The following is a 10,419-nucleotide window of genomic DNA, read 5'->3' as shown; positions in this document are numbered from 1 at the left end:
TGACAAAAAGGAAGAAGTGATATTTTCGGGGTCGAAATCCATTCCATATAACACCATGAAGTGCTATTTTTACATCGAGTAACTTCATGCGTTGTCTGGGGCGATTTCCTTAAAAGAAATTATCTTATGTCCATTTCCACCGCGGTTTTATTTTCGATACTCAAAGAGATGGCTTATATCTGATATCCTTCTGAACATTTTTTACAAAACGAAGGTGGCCGATGTATCTGATTAGATATTATTTGGGTGATTTATACAAATGAAAGTATTCCAAGAGAGACCCAACAGTCAGCCATGTTACATCCCTTAGCTACTGCCCAGAGGAACCACTATTTCAATTATTTTCATCGAAATAGTTGTCTTGAAAACAAAACATCTTTCAGATCTGACCGAAATTTCCTAAAAAGAATTTAACGTGGTTGCTGTCTCCGTCATTTAAATACGTAAGCATATTGATGACTCATGTGCCGAGCTAATGTCAAGTCAGTATTTAAACGTGAGCGTGACGTTACAGAATTAAAATGCATATATATATATATATATATATATATATATATATATATATATATATATATATATATATATATATATGAAAATAATGGAAATGGTTTGTTCCTTTTTTATTTTCTCTCTCTCTCTCTCTCTCTCTCTCTCTCTCTATATATATATATATATATATATATATATATATATATGGTAATTGTCACTTCTTGACAGAAGACGACCATCTTTCCCTTGTTTTATATTACACTATATGTATTATTTACGCACGTCTATACGTGCATATATATATACGAAGTTATCGGCTTTGGCTTGACTGATGGATTGATGGATCACCGGTTGGAAGTCAAGGGGGAATGGAGGAGTTGGGGGATGCTGGCCCACGAACTTCCACTGCCATGTGGCATTTAGACTCAGATCTCAGTCCAGCGAGCATCACAAGACTTCATGGAGGCATCGCCGAAGTTCTTCATAGTCGCTGGGGGAGCTAAGAATTTTCGAGGGGGACAGCTGAGAAAATACTTGTCATTGGCGAAGATGAGAAACAACAGGGGTCTAATGACTGAACCCTGTGGCATACTACTTGTTGCACTGCATACATCAGGAAGGCAGGAAGGCACCGACCCACTGTACGACCTCACGATTGGAGCATGTCAGCGAGGAAGGCACCATCAGCGAGGTCAGCGAGGAAGGCACCGACCACTGTACGACATCACGGTTGGAGCATGTTGAAAAATAGACGATGACTTACAGAGTCGAAAGCTTTGGCAAGTTCAAAACAATGTCCGCAGTGTCTCCCTTGTCCATGATCTTCGTCAACGATTCCTTAAGGTTCGTTAAGCAAGGCCTCGTCAGCACGAAGCCGTGTTAGGAGTGAGAGATTTGCTCGGACCGTTGAAGGTGGGACGTCATCGCTCTTTTCAGCAACACTTCCATGACTTTGAAGACAATTGAAGTGAGTGAAAAAACCTGGTAGTTTATAGGGTCTTCTCCGTTACCCTTCTTAAAGATGGGCAGATCGTAGCATCACGCCAGTCATTGGAAACGATGCTGGTAGTCAGAGATAGGTTAAAAAGGCACGTGAGGGGGGTAAAGATGAAAACGGCGAGATCTTTGAGGATTTGGGGATGGATACTGTCAGTGCCAGGATCCTTTGTTGCATTCATTGATCTGAGGATCCGCTCAACGTCTTCTCTGCGAAACTCGATTTGCGACATAGGTGAGGTGTCGCAGTCAAACAATGGCGGTTCTCTGCCCTCATCTGTTCTGAAGAGAGTTGAGAAGGTCGCTACAAAAACGGCAAATTGCTCAGTAGGGTCTTGTTTAGGCGGGCATTTCGTTGGACATGCGCAAAGAACATTTTTGAGTTTCAGTTAGCGTCGTTGGCTATACGATCTTCGAACTTCAGACGCTCTTGCCTCTCAGTGCTAGCGGCATGGGTTCGTTGCCTTTTGTATTGTGCGTAGGCGGCATCTGATTTGTGGTTATGTACTCCTGTCAAGCTACGTCCTTCTGTTTTCTTTTCTTCTTCTTCTTTTTTCGTCACCCACAGTTTACTTTTGGCTTGTCGCGGATTCTTTAGAGAAACAGGAAGTTCTGTGATCCAAGCAATTGCATGCTTAAACGCTGCCAGTGATCTTCGCTTGAAGTCAACGAGCTTATGGTCCGCCAATCAATAGTGTTTGCAGCATCAGAAAAAGTTGGTATATTGGTGGCTGAGAACATGCGTTGAGGAGGAGATAAGCATGCTGAAACTCAATACGCAGTGCTCTCCAACCCTAAAGGTGTCAGGATGGTAACGTTTGAGGCAGATCGGGAGTACGACGTAAAAAACAGATCAAGAGTCGATGGTCGGTTTCCACCACGGAAATAGTTGGGGGTGGAGGGGTTTACATGCTGGAACAAGAAGTAATCTTCCGACACCTTCAAAAGACTTTGGCGGAAGGCAGATGTTTGGGACATACATGATGCGGCAAACCAGTAAACTCTGGGAGTATTGAAGTCACCGATAATAAGACAGTCTTAATGCGTTCGGGATGTTAATTCTATGGCAGCTAAGAGATATTGATCATCAGAAAGTTCAGATTTGGGAGATCGATAAACGATCAGTATGGGAAGCGTAGCGACAGAAATGTGGCAGAGGACAGCATCGTAGTTCATCGTCTGGCAGGCGTCGGTTGGTTTGAGGGATGATTTCACGTAGGCAATAACATCACCACCCGTTCTATTGACTCTAACACGTCTAAAAGTGGAATATCCCTGTAGGTGAATTTCAGCCTCCAAGACAGCAGCGCGTAACCACGATTATGTGATGACGGCTACGTCAGGAACGGTTTGCAAGACTCAGTCTTCATTCAAGGACGGCAGGGAGTCTGTGATGGATGATGAGAGGTGTGGTAGGAGTAAGTTAGAACACCAGAGTTGATTGGTCAAATAAAGAATTCCATGGACAGGACTGTCATGTGTCTATAGAGACAATTTGATGTCAGTGTGGGAACTGTACATACAATTATTCGCGAGAAACTAAATATGTAGAAGATTTGCGCAAAGTTTGTTCTAAGGATTCTCAGCAGGTAGATCAGAAAGACGTTGTCATGACAGCAGGGAGATCATCGAACTGATAAATTCAGATCCCACAGTCTAGACCTCGCTCCCGGTGACTTTTGGTTATTCCTTAAGCTAAATGAAAACTTTAGAGGCTGTCGCTATGATACAATTGAGGAGATGACAGAGGCTTTGATGAGGGTCATTGCTTTGATGAGGGTCATTGCTTTGATGAGGGGCATTGCTTTGACGAGGGTCATTGCTTTGATGAGGGTCATTGCTTTGATGAGGGTCATTGCTTTGATGAGGGTCATTGCAACGCTCACACAAGAGGACTTCCATGGGGGTTTCCAGAAGTTGCTGTAACGGAACAACACGTTCATTGCAGCCGGAGGAGATTACTTCGAAGGGGACTAGAGTTTCCTGTGTGTATTATCAATAATAGTGCCAATACGAAAAAAGTCTGGGAACTTATTTTAGACACTTCGTATTGACAATAGAAAGCCTTTCAAAGTTTACGTAATACTTTTTATATAAGTTAATCCTGTTCAAAAACCGCGGTAATGAGAAAAAAACAAATGTTAAACGAATTATGAAATAGGCTTAACTGACATGTTTTGTTAAGCGGTCATTTTAGAGCGAAATTGGCAATGAATCATTTTGTATATTGTTGGTTTTTTGGCGGGAGCATTGAAAAACACATCAATAAACTTAAAAAAAAAAAACAAGTGAAGCATGCATAGTCTCCCGTACGTGCAAAGTGAACGAGGCATAAAAAAATGACTAACTTCAGCATTCCCCAGCCCCATTTAGCCCCAAAATCCCCAGGGGACGTCAAATCCTGGTGAAAATGAACAAACAATGCAGTTTTAGGCCTTCACATATGTAAATTTGAGTTCTGCATCATGAAAACAAGAAATGACTAAGTCCATCATTAGCTCCTCCCATTTAGCCCCAAAAATCCCCAAGGCTTTAAATATTTAAATTTGAGTTCAGCACAATTCACAAATGCTAAATAGACATACACAGAAAATTTTGGACAAATATGGTAAAATAGTCCACAAACTGGAGTGTTTTTATTAGCCCTAAAAGAGCCCCTGTGACACACCCAAGTGTTATCGCGAAGTATAGACAAATAAAATTATATAGAAATCAGTTAGTTACAACTTTTCAGAAAATTTTATAAGAATTCAAGTCATCATTTTTTTTTTATAAGCACAAAAGTGTCAATTTTAGCTATTTTAACCCGAAAGGCATCCCTAGGGAGGGCAACCGGATATATATATATATATATATATATATATATATATATATATATATATATATATATATATATATATATATATATATATATATATATATATATCAGGTGTCTCCAATAAGTTTCCAGACTTTTTTTCATATGGATACTTATATTGATAGTGCACACATTAAACTCTAGTCCCCTTCGAAGTAATCTCCTCCAGATGCAATGCACTTGTTGTATCATTTCAACAACTTCTGGATAGCTTCATGTAAGTCCTCCTGTGTGAGCGTCAAAGCCTCTGTCATCTCCTCAATTGTATCATAGCGACAGCCTCTTAGATTATTCTTGAACTTAGGGAATATCAAAAAGCCACAGGGAGCAAGGTCTTAACAATCGAAGGGGTGAGGAACTGCCTTGTGCCCATTTTGGTGAAAATAGTCTATGGCAAGTGATTGAGTTGTGGACTGCTGCATTGTCCTGGTGGAAATGCAACTGACCTGATTTGAAGAGTGCTGGCCTCTTTTGACAGAATCTCTTCTTGAATTCACTTTAACCCTCAACATAGTATTCCTTGTTGACTGGCTGTCCAGTAGGTACCCAGTGTATGTAGATCATGCTCGTATTGTAAAAAAAAAAGACATCTTAAGTTTCTGGGTGGATTTTCTCTGTCTGGCCTCCTTGAATCTGGAAAAGCCAACATGGTTCCACTGGAAATTCTGTCTCTTGATCTCTGGGCTATAGCAGTAGATCCAGCTTTATAGCAGTAGATCCAGCTTTATAGCAATAGATCCAGCTATCACCGCAGGTCACCAGGGCATCAAGAACTGCGGGATCTGAATTGATCAGCTTGACCATCTCCCTGCTGTCATGAGAACGTCTTTCTTTCTAGTTTTCTCTGAGCACCCCTGGGATAAACCACGCAAATCTTCCGCATCCTAAGTACCTCACGTATAATTGTGTGTACAGTTCACACACTGACATCAAACTGTGCACTCTTTGTTTCCATAGACACACGACGATCATTATCCATGAAATTCTTTATTTGGCCAATCAATTCTGGTGTTATGACTTCGTTACTCCTCCCACATCTCTCATCATCCCTCACAGACTCCCTGCCTTCCTTGAATCTCTTATGCCACTCAAAAACTAATGCTCGGTTCATGCAAGATAGTCCAAAATAGTCTGACGCATTCATAGATTTCTGTGGCATTTTTTTCCAAGTTTGAAACATAATTTTATTGCATAAAATTCTTCTAAAGTGTGTTCAGGTCGTTATTGCCTTTTTGAAATTCACCAGCTTTGACAATCATGCTTTAGTAGGGTGCATTCCAATTCCTGCAGTAGCTGTTCATTGGAAGCTGAAATCATAAAAATTGGTCATTTCATAAGATGTATAGCAATAACAGATTGAATTTTCAAGAGTCTGCAACAATCTTAAATGCTTTTAAAAACAAAAAAGGTCTAGAAACTTATTGAAAGCGCCTCTCTTGCTTTCCTACTTGGAAGAATACATAACATAATTAAATCCTTCTTAGATAAGAGAAAAATCCAGCTTGTCCTCGACGGTCGTACATCTAAGCAATATGATATAAATATAAAAGCGAAAATGTATGTATGTATGTGTTCGCTTTTTCTGTATGTCTACAAAAGGCTTTTTTCAGAGAAGCGGTCGGTCGGTCGGTCGGTTCACAACTTTTTAAAACTTTTTATATCACATATAATATCTCAGAGTTAACAACGAAGCTCGCCTGTCTATTTAATTTGCTCGACTTCGGGAAGATAAATATTCAACATTTGTCACTCGCCGCATGTGGGTTAGTCTTTTTCCTATAACATCTTGGGAAAATAAAAATTTAAAAAAAGCGTTCCCGAAGTAAATGACAACTTGACCTCATTAAGCCATTAAAACGTGCACCTGCCAAATCCAAGTAATTAAATAAATTCAAACGCGTTTCCGTTAGCATCTCATGGTGGCCCAATGATTAAAACCGTCGCACTCTTTTTTTTCACACTTTAATTTACAACTTTGCCTCAACGGTTCGGGTTCGATTCTCATACTTACCTACCAAAACATTTTTTTATTTTAACCCCCACCCCACCCCAGAGTTTCCACACACACCTCCAAACACCCGGGCAACGCCGGGTATCCCTCGCTAGTATTATATAAATGTGGGAGTGCCTCAGGGGTTTATCATTGGACCTCTATTATTCCTAATATTCATAAATGACCTCCTTGACAAAATTGTCTGTGAGATGGGTATATACGCTGATTACACCACGCTCTATAACAGACACGACAGGAAAACAAATGAACACATATCTAAAGAAATGGCAAAAACACTAGAGGATGACCTCCGATCTGTAGTGGAATGGGGGCAAAAATGAATAGTCACATTCAATGCTGCCAAGACTAAACTTGTTTCCTTCAATAACTACAAGAAACCTTCTCTACCACCTATAGCAATGGCCAAAGACTCATCTGAAAGTACATCTTTTAAACTCCTCTGCCTAACGTTCACAGGAAACATGAGTTGGAACAATTACATTGAGAGCATTGCCAGGACCGCTGCAAAGAAGGTAGGTTCTCTCTACCGTACTAGAATGATACTAACGCCCGGAAGTATCCTATACCTCTGTAAGGCCACCATTCGCCCATGTATGGAGTATCGTTGTCATATTTGGGCTGGTTCATCTGTTACTAGTCTCTCAATCCTAAACAATGTTCAAAGGAGAGTCGCCAATCTAATAGGTCCTGAACTGTCATCTAACATTCAGCCTCTGTCCCATCGACGAAATGTTGCATTACTCTGCCTGTTCTACAAGTACTTTAACGGTGAATGTTCCGACAAGCACTTTTACCCCTTCGACATAAATACCCCCGACAAACCCGACCAGCAGCAAAATCCCACCCCTTCGCAGTTGAGATGTAAGAGAGCCTTCTTCTCCTGTAATTCATTCCCAGAACTGCTATTTTTGGAATGTCCATCCGAGTTCCTGCTTCCCCAACTGTACTGACATGCAGAAGTTCAAGTGTAACGTGAACCGACATCTTGCTGCCCAACTCCCCACATAGTACCCCTGTAACTTATGTTCCTGATAGTAGCCTCCTATAAGAAAGTGGCAGTGTGCTTTGTTTGAGGTGAAAATGTAATAATAATAATAATAATTATATATATATATATATATATATATATATATATATATATATATATATATATATATATATATATATCATTAGTTACTTTTGCAAAACCAAACAATGTAATTAATTCACACTCATCATAAATTTTATTTTTAGATAGATTAAGAGAATGATAAGATTGATAGCTATATCTCTTTCTATTTCTCTTTCTTTCTTTCTTTCTCTGCCATACTCATTGCAACATTCTATCTATCCTTCTCTTTCCCATCTTTCAATTTTCCTCATTTTGTCGCCTGTTTTCGTATTGCGTTGTAGGTCTCTGTGATTTTTTTCTTTCTCGTTTTCTTTAACGCCTTTATCTCTCCCCCCCCCCTCTCTCTCTCTCTCTCTCTCTCTCTCTCTCTCTCTGGTATGTTGATATATGTATGTGCGTGCTGTGAAACCTATGTTTGCGTATACGTGCGTGCGTGTATCTTTGAAACCACGTTGTCCCCACCTAGCAACTCGTATTGCCCATCGCTGATTGGTTATCGGCTATAACCGATTTCATTTGAAATGATTTTCAGAATAAATAAATAAACCCGTTCAAGGTTCATTTCGAATTTGAACGCTATTGTAACCCATCGGATTAAACGAGTTTTAAGTTACAATCGGGGATTACAATTCGTTTGTTTGTCGCAGAGAAACGAAATAAATCTTTCATTGCCAGTAATTTTGGAATTAAGTGGATTAAAACATTTGTGTTAAGTTTCTCTTTAAATTTGACAAATGACAAACACATCCGCATGTCTGCACTGAAGCGAATAAAAAAATCAACATGATATTGATCGATATTTCTATTCGAAATTGATTATCACATTCGATTATTTGATTTATCGTTTAATATCTCGGCGTTGCCCGGGATCGAACCAGGAACCCTATGTGTTGTGTGTTCAGTCTGTTACATTGTATTATCTTTTTATTCTTATTGTAACGTTGTACACCTTTGTTGGCGGCACTGTTATATTTTAATGGACCCAACACGTTGTAGACTCGGTCGCAAGGAAACAGAAGAAAGAAAATCGACTCATTTTCTTGTTTTAATATACATATATGTGTGTGTGTGTGTGTGTGTGTGTGTGTGTGTGTGTGTGTGTGTGTGTGTGTGTGTGTGTGTGTGTGTGTTTGTAATATCCAGAAAACGTTGAGCCAATCAGCTAGTATATAAATAACCCGTTCATTACTGAAAATAAAAAAGTAAGTACAGTGACGCAAAAGCCTGATAGATTAGACATAGTGAGAGCATTATATATTATGCGGCGATTTTATTAGTGCTAATCTTTGGGAATGTAATATCATATAATAAACAATTAATTTAGTCCACAGGACTGGAAATAAATAACACAAATACAAAATGAAAACTGGGACTCGTACAGATTCTGAACCTTGAGAGGCCATCTAATGAGGGTGGTGTCTTAGACCGCTTGAAACCTAATGTAAAATAATGCCGTCCCTTACGACCGCCACCGAGCCTCACACTATTTGCGTGATTTTCTATTCGGCTTCATTTGTTTTTCCCATGTCGTCGTCTCTCACATTGACGATTGCCGATAGCGCGAACAGTGGTTTACAAGGATAAAAATAAAACAATGTAAACTCACAAGAAAACACAACTCCAATATCTTGTGCACAGACCAGCTGTGCTTTTAACGTGTGTGAGGAAGAACCGCTAAACATTTTCTGTTGGTTGTTGTCATCTTTGATGATCGGTTAATGAGTTTATCTGCTCATTCTCTAAAGCCCTGCTCGATCTACTTCAAGTTGCACTGTCGTAACTGTTGAAAACTGGAAACTGTCCCCAAACGAATTCTGACTCCTAAATTTATTGACTCACAATCGGAAATCCTATGTCTGGTATTTTGCTCTATCAGCCACTCTAAGTTGACTATTCGGAAACTGTTGATCAATCATTAGGCGTCTTCTTGTCTCAAGAGTTCCAAAGATCTCAACGTCTCCAACTATCGTCTCTCTACTAACCTCACTTATTATATTTTCATTCTGTTAATGAATGGTTTCATCATATGTCGGAATTCTTGGCTTATTACGTTCATAGTATCACATTATGTTCGAATGCTCTATGAGTCGCATTTTTCATTTTGTATTTTTTTACTCACGTTCGATCTTAACAAGGCATATGGCCACTTGGACGTAAGGGGCTACTATTTGGGATCATACCTAGGAAAATTTAAAACTATGCTTATCAATGTTACATTTAAACTTATGCATATTGTTAAGTATACGGCATAATCACGTTGACACACCGGTTCCCGTCAGATCACCGAAGTTAAGCAACGTTGAGCCTGGTCATTACTAAAAATGGGTAACCAATTTGGGAAGTCCAGGTGCTGTATGTAGGAGGACGTCGACACCTCCCTGCAAAAAGTTGCAAAAACCTAACGACGTCATCTCCCCTAACGGGAATATACATGCGACTGGGGACCGCTTGTCAATTTCATACTCCCATGAAACTTCCTCCTTCGGAAGAAGCCGGTTAAACCCTGAATAGGGTTGGTGCTGACTACACACACACACACACACACATATTGTTAAGTGCAAGAAAATGTCTACGGTTAGACGCACAACATATATTGAAAAAAAAAAAACTAAACGGATTTAAAGAAAAAAGAAAAGAATGTAGTGAACAAAAAACAGTGAAAACAAATATTTACAAGAAAAAAGGTGCCAAGGGAAGTAAATGCGGTTTTAGGTTAATCTAGCTTTTATGTAAGTTATATTCGAGTTTGAGAAGCAATAATATATTATTTTGGTCAGAATATAAGATCAGAAAATAAATATTTACCAAGAGTCCAGTTCTTCGCCCCAACATACCGCTCCTTCTCGGAGCTAATTTAATAACTGAAGTTGAGGCTATTAGCGTCTATTTATAGTCGTTGTGGATGCAGCATTCTAGAATTTCTAAAATGGAACACTGCGACTTGGAACTTTC

General features: G+C 39.5%; 1 pseudogene; it reads left to right on the top strand.

The window, feature by feature from the left end:
• The first annotated feature begins 9,706 nt into the window (after window positions 1-9,706).
• On the top strand, window positions 9,707-9,826 carry LOC145248585 (5S ribosomal RNA; annotated as a pseudogene).
• Window positions 9,827-10,419: the final 593 nt, after the last annotated feature.

This window comes from Euprymna scolopes, chromosome 26 (assembly GCF_053919585.1).
Source record: "Euprymna scolopes isolate OS-2025 chromosome 26, ASM5391958v1, whole genome shotgun sequence".
Classification (NCBI taxonomy): Eukaryota; Metazoa; Mollusca; class Cephalopoda; order Sepiida; family Sepiolidae; genus Euprymna; species Euprymna scolopes.
Note: the sequence above shows the minus strand (reverse complement) of the source record. Positions and strands in the feature narration are given on the sequence as shown.